Source organism: Aricia agestis, chromosome 21 (assembly GCF_905147365.1).
Source record: "Aricia agestis chromosome 21, ilAriAges1.1, whole genome shotgun sequence".
In the NCBI taxonomy this organism is placed as follows: domain Eukaryota; kingdom Metazoa; phylum Arthropoda; class Insecta; order Lepidoptera; family Lycaenidae; genus Aricia; species Aricia agestis.
Window position 1 is genome coordinate 10,724,311 of NC_056426.1, and position 21,182 is coordinate 10,745,492.

At 37.6% G+C, this 21,182-nt stretch overlaps 1 protein-coding gene and 1 long non-coding RNA gene across 2 annotated transcripts in view; one reads left to right on the forward strand and one right to left on the reverse strand.

The window, feature by feature from the left end:
* The window catches only part of LOC121737761 (complexin), a 295,632-nt gene extending 277,895 nt beyond the window's left edge, over positions 1-17,737 (reverse strand). The window contains exon 1 of the mRNA XM_042129452.1: positions 17,679-17,737. The gene's annotated coding sequence lies outside the window, so the exon portion shown is untranslated. The remainder of the gene's footprint in view (positions 1-17,678) is intronic.
* Positions 3,938-19,385, forward strand: LOC121737763. The gene is made up of 3 exons (XR_006037186.1): positions 3,938-3,953; positions 14,831-14,832; positions 19,223-19,385. It is a non-coding gene; the product is annotated as an uncharacterized LOC121737763 (long non-coding RNA).
* The last annotated feature ends 1,797 nt before the right edge of the window (positions 19,386-21,182 follow it).

A 21,182-nucleotide genomic window follows, 5' to 3' on the forward strand; every position in this document is an offset into this window, starting at 1 on the left:
TATAGAAATCGAAAGATAAATCTATATATATATAAAAATCAATTGCTGTTCGTTAGTCTCGCTAAAACTCGAGAACGGCTGAACGGATTTATCTTATCTTGGCCAATTTTGATGAAATTTTTTGTGTGTGTTCGTGGAGATTCGAGAATGGTTTAGATTTACAGTTTGGTCTACTGGAAAATGTTTTTTCAATTAATTTCTTATTTATAAGGAGTTGTTGATTTTGGAATGTTTTACATTAGATCCGGCGGACGGCGTTATCATCGCATTCAATATTATTCTATTTCAATTTTAGTTTGTCCTGACAGATGGTGCTACGATTAATTTGAAAAAAATTTTGTTATTCAATTCATGTGCTGATTAAAATATTAAATAAATAACACATAGGCTACAATTTTAACCGACTTTCAAAATGGGGGAGGTGTTATGTTCGTTTTCTTATATTCAACGATTACTCCGCCGTTGGTTAACCGATTTTCAAAATTTTTCTTTTGGTATATAGGGTATCATCCCAATTTGGTATTATATTCAGAAAAGTGATGATCTGATGAAGGATCCATAAGTAATCGAGGGAACTTCTCAAAACTTATAGGGAAACATATGGTGACTTCGGTTTCGTGAGAAGTATTCTAAGCATATGCTACCAACAAGTAAGATTTTGCACCGAGATATACCTGGTATACTGTGGTTCGGAAGGTGCTGAGAGAATTCCTGATTCTTTATAGATACAAGTTTGGGAGTTTCGGCGTTGTTTTAAGAACATAAAGCATATGCTACTATGCAAATTACATTCTTCATCATCATCATCATCATCACTACCATATCATAGTCTTTTAGATCGAGACTCGAGTTTGTCAAGCGATAATTTAAAAAAATCTATATCTACCTAATATTATAAACCTGAAGAGTATGTTTGCTTGAACGCGTCAATCTCAGAAACTACAGGTCCGATTTAAAAACTTATCCCAGTGTTAGATAGATCATTTATCGAGTAAGACTCATCATTTATCGAGAAGGTTATATTATATTATTACTCTAAGACTAATACGACAGAAGAAACTCAGGAAAATGTGGGAAAAACGGGGGAAATATTTTTTATGGGAAAATGTACCTACGGATTCTGTAAAATTTCTAATTTACGCGGGCGAAGCCGCGCGGGACATCTAGTACATATATAAATATAATATAACACGACGCCAGTTATGTCCATTCATTTAGACTTTAGAGTGCGGTTTGACTTGGGGGTCGTGGATGTGATTCCCGCGTTGGAAAAGTATTGTTTCCGATTAAAGGTGCCGGTTGGCAGCGGACGACATGAAGCAACCGCAGACGACGTGTCGTCGCGACACTACTGGTTTGTGTGTATTTCTGTGAAATACCCTCCGCAGCTTGTACACGATTGACGAAGCTAGCGACACATTCATAGAAATGCATAGAAATGACGTGTCGCGACGACACGTCGTCTGCTGCAACTTCATGTAGCCGGCTTAGGTTAGGACAATGCAGGCTGACATTTTGTTATAAATACATTAAATACATAAATTATTTATCGGGAGCTACTAGGGCCTGAATCTCCCGCTTTAGAATAAACACGAATCTAACCTTGATACCTATATATAGATATATATATATATATATATATATATATATATATATATATATATATATATACAAGAATTGTTCGCTCACCTTGGTGACTCCGACATAATCTAATTTATAACAACCAAATATAAAATTTCATTTCTATAACAATGAGCTAACAAAAAGAGACCTAGAACCTAGCTCGCTCGTAGACGACCTAGTTATAAGACCTATTTCGTTTTCACTCTAATTATCCTTCGTCTTAAATACAATTTTAATGACAGTTTATTTTCCAAATAGATGGCGCCCGCAACTCCGTTGCGCACAAATTCGTTTATGACATTTGTACCGTACATTTGTACCGTACATACATTTGTACCGTACATACATTTGTACCGTACATTTGTACCGTACATACATTTGTACCGTACATACATTTGTACCGTACATACATTTGTACCGTACATACATTTGTACCGTACATTTGTACCGTACATACATTTGTACCGTACATTTGTACCGTACATACATTTGTACCGTACATTTTCCAGGATAAAAAGCTGCATATAATATACATCCCGGGTCTGAAGGTATCTCCACAGGTACTGAAATTCAGTAAAATCGGGTGAGTGGTTAGGGCGCACAGAGGTACCAGACAGACATACAAACGGATAGGCAGACAGACACATTTTCGCATTTATAATGTTATAGTAAGTATAAGTATGGATTCCTCGCGAATTCTCTGAGGTAAAATAATTTTATTAAAAATGGCAGCCATTCTTAGAATTAATGGAATCATAAAAAGGATATTCGAGTATTTAAAATGAAATTATTCTACGCTCAATTAAATGTTTATTAAGTTCCGAGCAATTCCAATCTAAATTATTTTATATAAAGGTGAGCTTTTGGTAAAACTTTGCCGTAGATAGTAGAGTCGAGAGAGAACCTTCATAACTTACTTTTTAGACGCAAAATGGAAGGCCATTGCCACAGACATAGATCTAGATAGATACCGCATGTGTATGTACTTCGCGTGCCAGATCGCGTTCCCAAACGACGAGCAATGCTCGTCTTTCGAAAGTCTGTTCTTACTTATTTAGTCTGCGCTGCGCAGTTGTCGGAATCGGACGTAAATCGGATTGAAAAAATGCCTAATTGTGCCGTATTGAGCTGTATGAATTCGAATAGAAGCATTGGCCTAAATAATAGACACGTTTCTTACTATCGGTACGTCACAGTAGTTAGGAAAAAAGTGGTACGCTCGTTTTCATACAAATGGAGGGACATGCGGTATCCATCTTGATCTATGTCTGTGGTTATCGCGGAGTGTATTTTCAAAATCAGACAAGAACTAGCAAAAACAATTAATTGTACTAATAAATATAACCTGAAAGTGGGTTTGTCTGTATAATAATATTGTTATCATCAAGTTTATACACCGCGATGAACGCGTTTTGACGCGACAGAGTTGCGGGTGTCATATAGTGACTACTACACTAGTACTACTAGTAGACTACTACACTAGTACTACTAGTAGACTACTACACTAGTACTACTAGTAGACTACTACACTAGTACTACTAGTAGACTACTACACTAGTACTACTAGTAGACTACTACACTAGTACTACTAGTAGACTACTACACTAGTACTACTAGTAGACTACTACACTAGTACTACTAGTAGACTACTACACTAGTACTACTAGTAGACTACTACACTAGTACTACTAGTAGACTACTACACTAGTACTACTAGTAGACTACTACACTAGTACTACTAGTAGACTACTACACTAGTACTACTAGTAGACTACTACACTAGTACTACTAGTAGACTACTACACTAGTACTACTAGTAGACTACTACACTAGTACTACTAGTAGACTACTACACTAGTACTACTAGTAGACTACTACACTAGTACTACTAGTAGACTACTACACTAGTACTACTAGTAGACTACTACACTAGTACTACTAGTAGACTACTACACTAGTACTACTAGTAGACTACTACACTAGTACTACTAGTAGACTACTACACTAGTACTACTAGGAGACTACTACACTAGTACTACTAGTAGACTACTAGACTAGTATAATATGATAAAGTACATTAAAATTTAAATTATATACAATAAACTAGATGACGCCCGTAACTCCGTTGGCCCAAAATTCGTATAAATATATCCTATGTCCTTGCCCGGGACACAAAGTATCCCTTTACCAATTTAAGCGAAATCGGTTCATCGGTTTGGGCGTGAAGAGGTAACAGACAGACAGACACACTTTCACATTTATAATATTACATCGTATGGAAGTATGGATTAATTGCCTATTTAGTATTATTATTATAATAACATTATTATGTCTGAATACCGTTGTAAAATGTTTACTATTGTTTTAAGTGAAATAACAAATATTGAAATCAGGTTATTGCAAGCTCGTTGCGATGTTAAATCAACAAACTGGGAACACTGACGTTCGATGGTTTTAATGATTCGTAAACAAATCTGTGAGCCTAGTACATTAATGTGAAAACTTCTTTAGCAAAGTTATGCATTTTATGCGTATTAGGATGGGTAAAAACTAAAAATAACACGCTAAAACTCTAGAACGAACAGTCACCAGCAGTATTTCCGGACCTATACGACCTGCATTCCTTCAAGAAGAGAGCGTATTCACTCTTGAAAGGCCGGCAACGCACCTCTTCTGATGTTGCGAGTGTCCATGGGCGACGGTAGTTGCTTACCATCAGGTGACCCGTCACATAGGTATTATACGTGAAACTTTGTAATACGGGAAATTTGTAAGACGGGTAGACCCCCAGCGCAGCGTAGATGAGGACTTCTCCTAGTCTCTTTTTACTGCGCAGCGAAAGTGTATGCGGTATGCCTAATACTGGAGTGTGAGAGACCCATGTATAGAGTTCACTGTAAAAGGTAAAAAGTGTTTTGCATGGGGAATCCCGTCGCGCAGGGGCGCTTGCCCATACAAATCACAAAAAAATTTGGTCTTGCAGCGCTGATGACATTGATCTCTCTACAAGGAACATGTACACACCCTAAAGTAAATTATCACTTAATTTTGTTACACCAACATCAATGGACAATTTTTTTTTGATAATTGAAATTAGCCTATCACAGCAGTAAACTACTATATAAGAAGTCACCAATTGCCATGAACCAACCACGAAAACCCTTTCATATAATAACAGGGATCCGTAACGAAATAATAAAATAAAAGGAATAGGAGACATAGGCCGCTAAAGTATAAAATGTACATTTCTTGCATCCTCTCAAACTGCTTCCAGGCAGAATCAATACCATCTTTATATTTGGCATTGCACCAAATATAAAGAACGGTCGTCCACTCGATATTAAACTTTATATCTTAAATCGTACGGTTTGGATTCGATCGCGCGAACTTTAGGTTTAAGCTGAGTGTCCAAAAAGGTTGTATTTAAGGCTAACCTTTTCAATACATTTAGGAGGTCCGTGTGGCGGAATAAATTCGGGAATTTCTGCAAAATTACAACGAAATGTGTTTAGAATGCTTTTAAATTGTTGAATATTCATAAAATTAGCTGAGCCGTCAAACATTTTTGTTTTATCATACACGTCATCTATACAATACGGTATAATTATTACAATTATTGAAAACCTTACCCTTGGATTACTGCTTTTATCTCTATCTATAACTCTTTATATTATATAAAACCGAAGTAAGTTAAAGTCTAAACAATATAATATGGTATTATTATGTTTAAGTAAAAACCTACATACCTCATTTAGTTTATTTGTTTAGATAACATAAGCTATTTGACCGAGCTTTGTTCGGTGTTCGATAAAACACGAATATAATGACATTTTCTAAAAATAAAGCTGTGTGTCAAATGTGTGTATTGTATACAAAAAACACATTTGACAACTTGACGCTCCGTCACTGACGCGTAGATTTGTTCTAAGCTTGATTCTTAGCTAGATCGATTTATCGCCCCCGAAACACAAGCTCGTTTAAAGATCTATGATACATGTTACTTACATACAACATAATATACCTCCAGTCCCTTATCACCCACACATAGAGGTTTTCCCCGAAGGCAGGGCTGAAATCACAGCCTGTCTGTCTGTCTGTCGCGGCGACATGTGACAGACGGTACCAGGGACACATAAGCTTCAGAATATTACTCAGTAAGAAACAACTAGGCGCCCACAACTCGGTTGCGACAAAATTCGTTTATCGCGCGGGAACCGTACATTTTTACGGTATAAAAAGTATCCTATGTCCTTTCCCGGGATTCAAAGTACATCCATACCTTTCAGCCAAAGCAGCGGCTTGGGCGTGAAGAGGTAACAGACAGACAGACAGGCACACTTTCGACATAATTATAATTCTTCTAGTAAACTTGAATGCTACAAATATACCAGAAGTACGCCAGAAGTATGCCAGTATTTCAGAAGAGTGTGCAAGTTTCCTAGACTTTTAATTTTCCGACAACTAATTAAAAAAGGCGGACAGAAGACTGTACTGACTTGAGTAGCTAGAAACTATTCAAAAGAGGCTGAAGATACGGCATAGAAAAATCTGCATTTCTAAGGCGTCTTCGTGCATCAATAGATATAATAACTACGTAGATAACGTAGTAAATATTATTTAGTTATCTGTGCCGTAGATACGTATAATTCAGGGCCTGTTTCACCACTTCCTGATAAAGTGCCGGATAGCAACTTTTTTCACAGATTCTCCATACTCTACCAGTCAAGTTACGTTATGAAAATGTGGGAAATTCTCAATCTTTCTTTAAAATCCATAAGTACTAATATTATAATTTAAAAAGTGCGTCTGTTTGTATATAATTATGTTACCTCTGCATGCCTAAACCCCTGAACCGATTGTACGGAAATTTGGTATGGAGATACTTTGAGTCAAAGGACTTTTAAAGTAGGTATCTCGAAAAATATACGGTTCCCGCTCAATAAAGGAATTTCGGCGCAACAATAAATAATTAATTTTAGTCATACAATATAGTATACATAGATAGAGCTCTACATAAACAATGATACCAGGATCTCATATCCACTAAACAATTATAATGAACAAACACGGAACTATCAACTATTTCAATCAAATTATTTCAGCGGTTCATTTCATTAATCTAATATGAGTTGTACTAATTAACTTTAATAATAATTGAACTATTATGAGTTTAAGTTAATTAAAACATACAATATTTTGGGTCGAAGAGGAAATCTCTTGGGAACTGTGTATTTTCCAGGGGTTAAAAATATATTTCAGTATAATCAGTAATATTACCGTTTGTGTGATCTAACTACTAGTAACTATTACTTAAAAACATACAAAGAACAAAAACTATAGTAAACATTTTATAGTATACTTGCATCCGTTGTCGAGAAACCAAACCATTTCTATTATACAAGATTAGTTATGAATTTTTGCGATCTAAATATACATTTAAACTTTCTAACCTTCCTCTCCATGTTTTTAAATGTTCTTATGTAACTCCCATAATTTAAGGAGTTTCCCCCCCCCCCCCAGGGTCCAACTTGGTCAATATATTCAAATGTGTGTGGCGCTGAGTTCTTTTTAACGACGTTTTGAGTGCTGCTATCGCGGTTTGTTTTGCATGCTTCGGCACGAATAGGCCAGCAACGTAGTGTGAACATAACAATATTATGTTAAAAGTATTTAGTATGCTACTGTTTTTTTTTTTACTTTTTATTTAATTTAATACGTAATGTTAGTTCTGAGATGGAGCCCGTTAATGACGTTAGACATTTAAAATATTTTGAGCATCGTGTAAATAAGGCGTAATTTAAACGAATTTTCAAGTCTGATATTCTCACTTTTTTCAAAAACTAAAATATACATTATAAGACGCTTTATGCTAGAAAAAGTTTTATTTTTCGAAGGTGATATTCGCCTTTTCTTGAGACCTTTCTTACTTAATTAGCGGACAAATATCGAACGCAGAACAGATCCATAGCGAGTATAATGTGGACATCTCCTTGGCAATATCAAACCATACAGCCAGTATAATGGGCAATATAATTTAATATTCATACTATAGTCTATAACATAATCCGCGGATTACATACGATCGAGCTTGTTACAGCCTCATGACCTCATTAAATACAACGTACGCGTGTGTACCATCGAGGAAATAATTGATTCCTAGGCAGTTTCTTTCTTATGAAATAAGGGGGCAAACGAGCAAACGGGTCACCTGATGGAAAGCAACTTCCGTCGCCCATGGACACACGCAACATCAGAGGAGCTGCAGGTGCGTTGCCGGCCTTTTAAGAGGGAATAAGGTAATAGGGTAGGGTAGGTATGGGTTTTGGTAGGGAAGGGAATAGGGTAGGGGATTGGGCCTCCGGTAAACTCACTCACTCGCAAGCGCTGTTTCACGCCGGTTTTCACAGAAAACCGTGGTATTTCTCCGGTCGAGCCGGCCCATTCGTGCCGAAGCATGGCTCTCCCACGTTTGAGACGGCGAAGTTGACGGACCTACGTCATTTGGTCGGCTTATGTCAATTCAATGTTATCAGTGCTGCGATCGGTCTTACTGACTTAACGCGACCAAATTACTGAGGTCCGCCATCGGCCTAGGAATCAACCTCTCTGATAGTACCTATTAAGGTGGCCTTTCGATCTTTCCCGCAAGCGACCGCGACCGCCAAAAATGTCACTTTATTGCTAAGTTACCGCATACGGTTTTGCTCGATCGAGCCGATCGGCCAGGCCGCAGCCGCCACAGGCCGCGGCGGCCATCGAAAGTATGGTGTGGCCGCTTGACAGCGTGCGGCCAGGTGCGTGTGGTCTATGGCGGTTTCATACTAAGGTATCTATCTCGATGGCCGTCGCGGCTTGGCCGCTAGTGCGCGCCCGGGCTATCGTTGAGCAAAACCCGCGGCCCGGGCATTCGTCCACACATTCAGCTTTGCTCGATAGTTTTATTCTAAATCGATATACAATAGGGCCTCGATAGTCCAAACTTTCTGTCCGTGAAATTATGATATCTGTGAAAATTTTAGCCGTCGCTACAAAATATCATTTAGCTTTATGATATGGTTTGTACTGTTTAATTTTGTGTTTTTACATATTCGGGCTATAATTTTTAAACTTATTCAGTACAGCTCGTTACCTACCACTTATGCAAAGACAGGAGCAAACGTAATTATAATATTTAAATTCCCAAAGCGCCTACTACAAGCTAAGTAAATAACATAAGCAGATCTCAAATTAAGATTACGTTGGGATAATTAAAAATGCCGCACCCTAGGTCTCGCGTGTGAGTTTAAATTCTCTTAATTTCTGAAATATCTGTTTAACCAGATGCGAAAAGAGAAGTTGTGAGTTCGACTGTGTTTATCTACACTCTACACTAAAATAATAAAGAGATTTTTTTTTGTTTGGAGGAGTGAATCTCTAAAACTACTGGTACTGGCCAAATCGTGCGATTTGGCCAGTACCAGTACCAGTACCAGGCTGGCGGACGCATAATATTATAAATTCAGCCTTTTGTGATTTTAATTATAATAGCTGAATTGGAGTTCTACTTTTGACTGGTTCGCTCTTCGCTCTATGGGAAGGCTGTGCGAGGAGAAAGAAAGAAAAAAAAATGTTTTTTCTTATGAAAATAAGGGGGCAAACGAGCAAACGGGTCACCTGATGGAAAGCAACTTCCGTCGCCCATGGACACTCGCAGCACCAGAAGAGCTGCAGGTGCGTTGCCGGCCTTTTAAGAGGGAATAGGAAAGGGAATAGGGGAGGGTAAGGAAGGGAATAGGGTAGGGGATTGGGCCTCCGGTAAACTCACTTACTCGGCGAAACACAGCGCAAGCGCTTTTTCACGCCGGTTTTCTGTGAGAACGTGGTATTTCTCCGGTCGAGCCGGCCCATTCGTACCGAAGCATGGCTCTCCCATGTTTAATTTCAACACGCCGAATGTCTATGATTAATTAATACAATATCGACGTAAATTCAAGATAATTTCGCTCAGTATATCATTTACTTCCTAACCCGATACATGCTCATCATCTCCCGCTATCAGCTTCATAAAGTACCGCCACCTTTGTGACACTTATCTTCGGAAATAAACGATATCCGCGCGACACATGATGACACACAATGGCGAGGGGTTATACAGTCATCCCTACAGAGGATACGGTGACAGGATAACAATCTCTGATATTATTAAAAAAAAGGAAAACATTACGATGATACACCCGATACTTTTGTGTGAATTGAAATAAAATTATGGTTAGGATGTGTAAAAGTAAGATATGAATTACAGTCAAAAATAAAATAGCAGGTGAAAAAGAGTAAGTGAAAGCTGAAAATAAACCCATACTTATTACTTATGTTATAATTGCGAAAATGTGTCTGTCTATATGTCTGTCTGTTTGTCTGTCTGTTACCTCTTCACGCCCAAACAGCTGAACCGATTTTGCTGAAATTTGGTATGGAGATACTTTAAGTCTTGAATAAGTACTCGGAAAATGTACGGTTCTTACGCGATAAACGCATTTCATCGCGTGTATATTTAGTAAATGAGGTCAAATCCTATATGGTTGCGTTATGTCAAATCTAGCCGACAGCTCACGAATCATTGAATTGACATAATCCGACCAAAGGACGTAGGTCATTCAACTACCGATAAATTCATTTATTCGATGCATCTCTGTGTACGTACAAGAATTTCCACAGACCAGTTTAAAAAACACTCTACAAATTCAACCCTCCAAAGCCTCCAATGCATCACTGTCATGAAGCACACATTTCAAGCGTCGTGTCACTTTGTCACGTCAGGCCGTCACCACAAATCGGAAAAGTTTCACGCCGTGTCAGTGCTGTCGCTAAACTGAGTGTCCTGTCACTAGAATCGTCTTGTCAGTCCAACTAATTATAACAAGAGGGAAAGGGCGTGTCTAGTCGAAGTCAAACTGTGATTCTTTCGTCTAGAGTTATCCATGATTGATAACCACGATTTACGACGCTGTTTTTAGTACAATTGACGTTGATCATAGACATAGAACAGCTATACTCAACCTGCGACCCGCCGGGACTTCATCAGTGGCCGTTGGGAATAGTGAATGCCCATTGGATCAACGGCAGATAAAACAGTATACCTGGCATTAATATGGAGTTTGCTACTTAAAGTAAGTCTGCCGAACACTCGCTCTCAGTCTATAAACTGTGTATGGCCCGTATGAAAAAAAGATTGAGTACTACTGGCATGGACGAATATACGCCTCTGCATGTTCATATTTGCTTTATATTAGACCGGAGTTAAAAAATTAAAATAAAAGAAAAATTGTTTTATTTCTGAGTAGATTTTAAGAAAATACTTTTAGAATATTGATACTACGGTGCCTACCTCCGGTTCGGGAACTAACCCGGCAAGAAGAACCGGCGTAAAAAACTCGCACTCACACTTTTTTACCAAAAAAAGTGAGATAAAAAATATTTTTTTTTAAATAAAATTTACAATGCTGTAACTTAAAATTATACAATGTTAAACGAGCGGCCGCAAGTATTTTTTATTTTTATTAAGATTCAGCTGTAGGCCGTGATTACTTGCCCAATCCCGAATGTGTGACAGGTCTTCATTTAATTGCGCAATCGCGGTTGCCAAATTTTCAATGCAAGAGTGTACATAAATTTGAAAATCATCAGCGTACATATGATAAAATGAACAGAAAAGTAGAGGGGACAGCACACCGCCTTGGGGGACGCCAGCAGAAGTGTAAGCCCAGTTAGAAAGTAGTTCGTCAACTTTGATTCTTTGCCGACGTCCTTTAAGGTAACTAGATAACCAGTTTAAAACAGATGGGGATAAATTTAGAAAAACGGCCAGTAGCTGGAGTAGGACATCAAAATCTACACAGTTAAAGGCATTTGAAAAATCTAATAAAACTAAAATAATAATTTTCTTGTTGTCCATCGCCAGTCTTATGTCATCAGTTATTTTAGTTAGTGCCGTTACCGTGCTATGACTTCTCCTAAACCCAGATTGATATTTTTTAAGTAGGCAATTATCATTAATATATGCATTAAGTTGGCGGTAAACTAATTTTTCAAAAACTTTAGAGAGGAAAGGTAAAATAGATATTGGTCGATAATCTGAATAGTTGCAAGGATTGGATTTTTTGGGGATAGGTATTATTAACGCGTCCTTCCATTTGGAGGGAAATACTTCGCTATAAATATAATGATTGAAAATATGTGTGATAATAGGAAGAATAATTTCAAGGATGGGAAGAATCATATTCCGGCTAACAGAATCATCACCGACAGCATTTGAGGCAATGGACAACACAGCGGTCTTTACATAATGGACTTTAAATTCGCTGAAAACAAACTGTTCGTTTATGAAAGTAGGTAGGTTTAGAGATAGGCTCTGTAGAGTTTTAAGCTTGACGGTATTATCATAGTAGCAAGAATTGGTGGTAAAGTGAGTGATCAGATTATTAACATCGTTAGCCTTTAATGGACAATTCTATCGTTTTTTACCAACTCCCATTGAATTCAAAAATTTCCAGACCTTACTGGCGTCCCCGTTCTCGACAGATGAATGAATATGTCGTCTTTGTGCGTTTCTACATCATCTGTTACACCGGTTACGTAAATTCTTGTATCTTTCAATGTTTGCAGCGAAGGGATTGAAATTTAGCCTAAGTTTTGCACGAGTCTTCTTTTTTATCATAGTCTTTATGCCATCGGTTAGCCAGGGATTAGGAAGGTGTTTTAGTTTAAGGGGTCTAACAGGTGCATGCTTGTCATAGAGAGAAATTAGATTTTGCGTCAGTATTTCAACTTTAGCATCCACAGAAGACGCCATGCACAAATCGGACCAGACAATGTCTTTCGCGTCAGCCTTTAAAGCTTCTGTATCCACTTTTAAAATTACGCTGCATAACAACCTTAGGTTTCAATTTATTATAGAGTAGACCAAGGGGAAAAACGTGGTCAAGGACAAATTTAGAGTTTTCGCATTTATCATGCGTATTCCGGGAAACACCCAATATACTAGCGGACCGAAATTAAAATATTGTTGAATAAAGAACGATACGTTTTTCAATTCAATATGTGTTACCCACTTACAAATCAGGGAATACATTTATATAATAATTTCAAAAGCCATTACCTGATATCCCTCGAATTGGAAAAGACGGGGACAGCTGAGAAGGGTTGAGAAAAACGAAAAGCTAATATCATAGAAACTATATTATATGTGTATTGTGTGTATGTATAAACGTAATGCTTCAAACCTACGCGACCTGCAGGCGACTGCGAAACGGAGCGTCAAGTTGTCAAATGTGTTTTTTGTATACAAAACACACATTTGACAACTTGACGCAATTTGACGCTCCGTCACTGACGCGTAGGTTTGTTCTTAGCCTAGATAACAGACGACAGACTTTTTGTGCGATCGAGTCTGCAGCGCCCATATAGTCGGCATGGCCTTAGGTGGACTTGCGTGATGCGTCGTCGTCGTCGCAAATATTATAAAGTAGGTTTACTTCATAATAGAGTACAGCCGAATTGGACACGTGCGTGACAAATAGTGCATTTTTTCTGAAATCACGTGTAAGCGTGATTTCAGAAAAAATGCACTATCACATCTCACGTGCGTAAGGCTGCCTTTCCACCAGAGCTGAGCGGAGCTGTGTTGCGAGGAATGTGTTTTTGAAAACCAATAGAATCATTTCATTGTCATGAGTGACATGACTTTGTTATGACCTCGCTTAGCGCGGCGATGCTATTGGCTCTCAAAAACACATTCCTCGCAACACAGCTCCGCTCAGCTCTGGTGGAAACGCAGCCTAAAACTTGTTTGTGTTGAATGCTTTCGTAGTATGACGGACAAAACTAACCTAGAATATATTTTTCAATTAAATATATATAGTTCATAATATCTTTTTCAAATTATATATTATAAACCTACAAAGATACCAGCAGGGCTAGCATAACAGCAGTAGACACTTTTACACTTTTCCTCGTCTACCTTTTCGTAGGTAAGCATAACACAAAGATAATTTGTAAATAAAAACGTGACAACATTTTTTTACGTTATTTAGTGGATCCGCGAGGCAAATGTATTAAGAAACAGGCAGGTAAGCTGTAAAAATACTTGAAATATTTATATAGCAAATTTAAAGATTTGAGTATCTCAGAGTTCACTGACAAACACAGTAACAATCTTTTAAATTTTATTACATATTCTCTGAGCCTAAGATTTGAATACTATAAAAATAGTCCATAATCATAATATGTTAAACCTAATGTCCTAAAGTTATTGTTATAATATAATTGTAAAATGTAACTCTTAAGCCGACTTAATCTTCAGGATGTAAGGCTTATAAAATAAATAAGAATAAAAAAATAAAAAAAAAAAGATTTGAGTATAATAAATAGTACCAACATTTTTATATTCCCTGCGAAATTAAAAATGTAGTTACTACTACCCCGACTACAAACAGTATACTTCAAAAGAGGACTCCTGACAATAAGAATGGCAAAAGAAAACAGTCCAAGAATACAACAATTTCTGAAAGTATACAACTGGCATTGCCTGGCGTTTGCGTTATATGGGCCATCAAAACCTTTCCTTCCTTGCGTTTTATGACTACCGAACCTCCAATTTTCCCTGACAATTTACTCCATGAGCTCACAGTGTCCATAATAATATTATCAATGCGAAAGCCTGTCTGTCCATCCTTACTAATATTATAATTAATGTGAAAGTGTATCTGTTGGTCTTTCTGTTACTTCTCCACTCATGCTACAGCTGAACAGTTTTTCAGTTTGGATGCGCTAATCCCACGAAACACTGGGTCATTTTTATGTAATTTGGCACAGATATAGAATAGACCACGGGGAAGGACGTACTATTTTAGGAAGGAAGTGCTATTTTGGCGGGAAAATGTACGGTTCCCAGGAAACTCTTTATTTACGCGGGTGGAGCCGCATAGGAATCCTCTTTGGGAATAGCGAATGCCCGTTGCATTAACGTCAGATGAAACGCCTCCGTGGTCCAGTGGTTCAGAGCTCGGTTTTTGACTCGGAGGTCGTGGGTTCGATTCCTGCGTTGGAAACATGTTATTTTCAAGTTTGGTTAGGATAATGCAGGCTGATCACCTGATTGTCTGACAAGTAAGATGATCTATGCGTCGGATGGGCATGTAAAAAGTCGGTCCTGCGCCTGATCTCTCGCCAGTCGTGTCGGTCTGCCGTCCCACTGGGTTATGAGAGTAAAGGAATAGAGAGTGCTCCTGTGTACTGCGCACACACTTGGGCACTATAAAATTACTCCTGCGTAGCTGGCCTGGTTTCAATGAAACCGGCCACCGTCACCGAAACCGGTGTGGGAGCTATTATTAGATGAAACATAATCCCATACATACATATTATACATCCAAATTGTGGAGTTTGCTATAGTACTTTATTCAGTTCTGATTCATTTTGATCTAAGTAAACTGGATCCTCATACAATCAACACTTCAAATATTTAGTAACTAGAGACTAGAGACCAATCAGTAGTGTCATTTTATTTAACCCCTGACCTGCGCACAGTGACCTAAAATATATTTTGAGTGACCTCCCAGTGACCAGTTACCTACAACTACAAATAGTCTGTTGCCTAATGACCTACCCCAATTGGACTATTGTAGAGGTGGTGGAATCAATATATTAGTGTGATTAAAATAAAAAATTAAGTCTTAGAACTGGGAGTGGTGTCCTAGAATAACTTATAATATACATAGTATTGTATGTAGTATAGAATTCCGAATATAAATTATCTGTAGTAGTTTATAATATTATGTTGTCCGTAAAAGTGCGCTATAGTATCTATTTTTTTTCTACAATAAAAATCATTTATTATCCTTCTGGTATACAAGGTATCCCTATACATTCAAATAGGTTTAAGGTAAAGAGGTAATAGTCAGAGAGCGAGTGTTCCGCAGACTTACAGTAAAGTAGCAAATCCATAATATTAATACAAGGGAAAAGTGAATACCCATTGCATCAACGTCAAATGAAACAGTATACCAGGTATTAATTAGAGTTTGCTACTTTACTGTAAGTATCCTGAATTCTCGCTCTCAGTTGACAAACTTTTGTACTTTTTATATTGGTATGGATAGTCCGGATGGTTAAGTGATAGTTCAGGTTCAATCAATCTTTCTCTTTCTAAGTACCATCGAGGAAATTGATTTCTAGGCAGTTGACAGACCAACGTCATTTGGTCGGCTTATGTCAATTCAATGTTAATTGTGATCCGATGGGTTTGACGTAACGCGACCAAACTACGTAGGTTCCCCATCTGCCTAGGAATCAACTTCTCTGATAGTACATTTTTAGCTGCAGAAGAAAAAAGTGCGTTAATGGAATCAGGCGTTACTTTGCGGAAATCCATAGTTTAAATTTAGTTTGTTATTATTTTTAGCAATATTCCGCGAAAACAACTTCCACCTTTAAGTAAATGAGTGAGTGTACGAACAACGTCCGTCACTTAACGGACGTTGTTCGTAGAGTCCACATCCTGAGGATGCTCCGGTGTTGGGGCGAAACGCGCGTCGAGGTTTTCAACCTGCATGGTGGTGAGGGGCCTTGCACGGATTTGCCAACATTATTGCTTGTGTGGTGGTGGTGTTTGCAAGTTCTTGCATGCGAGTGTACGCATAGGCAGTGTGGGAGGAGGGAGGTGCTGTACGCATGTCTATGCGTACACTCACTCATTTACTTAAAGGTGGAAGTTGTTTTCGCGGAATATTGCTAAAAATAATAACAAACTAAATTTAAAAAGTGCGTCATAATAAATCCTGTAGCGCCTAAAATTTTTCATAGAGCTAACGTTCGCGAAAGGATCATACTGAAATTGTTTAGGCGCTCGTCCCGTCCCTCCAGTATTACAGCAAAACCTAACTCGAACCTAGTTTACCTAGGTCATATTAACTGAACCTAGATTTCTAACGCTCTTGAGTTTCTTGCTTAGGTTCATTGCTTAGGTTTGCACAACTATGTTTTCAGTTATATTTCGCTTTTCATATTTACTAATTGTCGAAAAGGAAGTTTCGTGTCTGGCTAGTAAAGATTACGCTGCGCTATAAAAAATAAAATATTAATTGTTACCCTTAATTAATTTGAAACAAATATTTTCAGAATGCTTATATAATATATATCTTGATATACTATCGATGCATCGGTTCGGGAACTAACCCGGCGACAAGAACCAATGTTGATTATATGAATGCAGGCTGCACCTGATCGTCTGACAGATGCATCATCATCTGCGTCAGATGGACTTGTAAAAACTAAAAAGCCTGCGCCTGATCTTTCGCCGGCCGTGTGTGTGTGCAAGTTAGAAGAGTAAAGATAGTGCTTTTTATTGCGCATACACATGGGTACTATATAACCTGGTCTCAATGAACCCGTCCACTGAAATCATTACGATAATAAAGAAAGTATTTTACTTAATATAATATCTATGGACTAAAATATATAGAATAAAGAAAGTATGTTGACTGTGTAGTACAAATCGTGAGAATGATAATATTTTTTGAATAAACAAAGAAACGATAATTTGCAGTGAGTCATCGCAAATGTCCATAATGTTTTACCTTGTTATAGAACATGGAGAGTCATTTACATACGCACCGAATTTTCACTGCAACTTAGACTGTAGCACTCTGTATCACATAATATTATGATCTAAATAATACACACTTTCCCCAGAGCCGTATGACGTAGACGGTAGACTATTACATTTCACACAACTAATAAGATTAATAAACTACATAATACTATTAGTATTTTAGTAGTACCACCGTCTAAATACAAGTAAAAGATAGATCAGATTGTTTAGCAAAAACGCAGTAATTGTACGTTATCAATTTCAGTAGTATTTTGATGTTATACATTATTATCACTGTGGTATTGACACTGAAAATGTCAAATTTCCGCCGTTATCTTTGATAGTACATATCGATAAGGTCCAAGCTAGTATATAGGCAGTAAATAGAGTTATAGTATATAAGAGTAATGAGGTATAGGATCGGACTTACCAGGACAACAGCGGCTTGCAGGAGCACAGCACACGAGTGTCCCGAGCGATGGCCGGGCGCGCACTGCTTGCGCCGATCGATACAAGATGGCCGACACTACTACATTCGCTGTTATTTTACCCCGCTGTATGCGTTATTTCGAACCTTATGCAGTCCACGTAAGAGTCTACGACAGGTAGAATAAGACGCGCTGTACATTTTGCGCGGATTTTTTATAGGTCACATGTCAAATTAGACAAATTAATAGTGAAGTAGTTCGCCGCGGTCTTAAAGAAAACCGACCCAAGATAACGCCTCCTTGATTGCACGGTTTGCTGACAAAGGACCTGATTTTTTTTAATTGTAAAATAATAAGTACTTAATTAACAAAATGCAGACTTTGTCGACTAAAAGAAGGGAACCAAATATTCTGTTATTTTGGGGTTTAAATACGAATAACAAATAAAATTTTCTATGAACAAGAAAACGAGAAATGGAACAGCAAGAAATAGAAAGGGCGTAAGCGACAAAATGGTTTTTGTCGCGTAATTTAAAAGCTATAAATATATTAAATATAAGCTATGGGAAAATTAAAGTGTATGCTTAAACCAATCTATGTACATACAAATTTTGGAAGCTTAAATCACTCTCCTCTATTGGCAAAATAGGAATCCCTTTTTTTACAGAGGTCTGTTAGATTGATTATTCTGTGTTATAAAAGTTGACCAATCATGTTATGCTATGTGTAATTCAAAGACAATATGCTGAATACTGACAATTAACTTTAATTTCTTAGCTTTAGTTATTGCTGAGAAAAATCGATATCGCTACAGCCAAATTATCAAGGCGTCGCGTCGCCTTAAACATTCAAAGAGATAAATGATAATTTAACTTTAATTTAATTAATAGTTTAACAATAAATGTGTGCATAGTTCATGTCAATATTATATTATATTCATTTAGCAAAGTTAAGTAATTAAATATTATGTTTCTACGTGCTGGCGTTAAAGTCATAAGTCATAACTCATAAAAGTCAAATACAATTTCTCAATTTTAAAGAGTACGTCTTATAATAAACCCTAGCAATCAACTAAAATCAACATTTTTCGTGTAAATAACTTAAGCAAAACTCTTCTCTATTTTTTTCAGGAAAATCCAAGATCTTTTGATAAGGGAGACGCACCGTGCAAGTTAATAAGACAAAACACTGTCTACAGAATTTTAAAATCCTCAGATAGAGTGGTACTGAGTTGGGGAAATGTCAGATAAGAACAATGTTAAATAGCTTGAAATAGAATAGAATGGAATAATTATTTATTTGCAGCTATAACTACTATAAAATACAAAAATAAATATCTTAAACTAGCTGTCCCGGTGAACTTCGTGTCACTTTAAAACCTTCCCTGGACTTCTACGAATATTTAAGACTAAAATTAGCCCAATCCATTCAGCCGTTTTCGAGTTTTAGCGCGACTAACACATATGGAAATGCATTTTTATATATAAGAAGATATAGATTATGTATTACAACAAAATGATGACAATACAATTCCTAAATAAATCAGCCAAATAAATCAGCCGCAAATTGGACCAAGCTCGGCAGTGTTGGCACACCTAGCAGGTATCTAACGCCGGTCTTCCGCTTGACCCATTCCGTGACCTCACAAGGCCCAAGTCTCCATTGTTTCAAATAAATTTATCATTATTAAAGAATCAGGTTTAAGCCTCAATAATAATTAATATCCTATCTCCTAATATTCATCCATCTGGATAGCTGATTTTTTTTTATGAAATAAGGGGGCAAACGAGCAAACGGGTCACCTGATGGAAAGCAACTTCCGTCGCCCATGGACACTCGCAGCATCAGAAGAGCCGCAGGTGCGTTGCCGTCCTTTTAAGAGGGAATAGGCCAATAGGGTAATAGGGGAGGGTAGGGATGGGAAGGGAAGGGAATAGGGTAGGGGATTGGGCCTCCGGTAAACTCACTCACTCGGCGAAACACAGCGCAAGCGCTGTTTCACGCCGGTTTTCTGTGAGAACGTGGTATTTCTCCGGTCGAGCCGGCCTATTCGTGCCGAAGCATGGCTCTCCCGCGTATAATATTTAAATTTTTTAAATAATATTTTGTGGACAATCATACATTTTTCTTTCTACCGCACTCGGAGCCGAATATCAATTACTTAACTGTAATTAAATGACAATTATCTGTCAAAGTCTTCATTAAATTGAAGGTTAATCATCATTCTGTCTCTGAGTGCGGCGGTATGAGTATCTAGAAACCTTAAACTTACAGACACATTGCTCTTTGCCTCTTAACAAATGGATTGCATTTCAAGAGGGAGACGAGAAAACGAAACAGAGCCCCTAGCCAAGACGTTTTCTTTATCGTTTCTTTAGAATTGGCGATCAAAATGCATGCACTTGAGAAAACATGAGTTGAATGTCGACTTTACAGTATCGAAAGCTTATGTCATTATCATACGTTTGATCAGCGATTATGTAAAGAATTGAAAAAGGAAATGTCTTGGCTAAAGGCTCTGCAGACACATTTTATGATAGTAGGTGAGAATAGCTTAACTGTGACATCTGCCCCGAAGGCTCACTGCATACTTAACGAGTACAATGTCAATATAAACCGCAGGTTTAGCGCTCGTTTCACACGTCGCTGCACACACTCACTGGAATTTAAATGTCATTTTGAACCTTATTTCTATAGTCATAAAGTCCAATAGACTGCACCATAATCTGAACATGGTGTAGTCAGATAGCTTGCACAGATTAAATGAAATACCGCTACAATATTGTAAACTCTGATTGTACTTCAACCAATTATAGTTGAAGTTTTTGGTATTAAGAGGAGTCCACGCCGCCATTTTTCCATACAAACGTTGTCCCCTGTTTCCTCTCTGGATAATGCCGGTAGAGTTATAATTTTTTTCCTGAATATCTATGGCCACTAATACAATGTCCCTATGTTTTCTTTTTTTTTTTCATAATTTAGTTAATAAAAAAGATCTTATGAACGTTCAAAAACCCAAAAAAATGGCCAGGTTTTCCTCTGTGTTCAAACACCAAGAAAACAATACTGGCTAGAATATACAAAAAATTAAAACAAAGGAACACAGCTCAATCCTTGCTTTAATTCTTAATGAAAAAAGTACTTAAATCGGTTAAGTTTTGGAGAAGAAATCAGTGGACAACGAATCGATGATTTTCTGTTCTTTTATTAGAACTTTTGTCGTGTTGTCTCTATCGCGCTCTGCGGTGGGAGCATAAAGTTAATATACCTAGCGGAATAGAGCAACAACCTCGAGCTGTCAAACGAAACCAAAATTGGTTTTCATCTGAATCAAGAATCAAGATCATTTATTCACTCTGTGTGAAAACTATGTGTAGGTACGTATACACTTACACAAGCATGATCATGAACATGAATTCTATGAGACTAAATTGTCAACGTGCGGCACGTGCCGACTGGGCGTCAAAAAAAGAGTGCTGCTGTCATGTATCACACGTCTCTTTTTA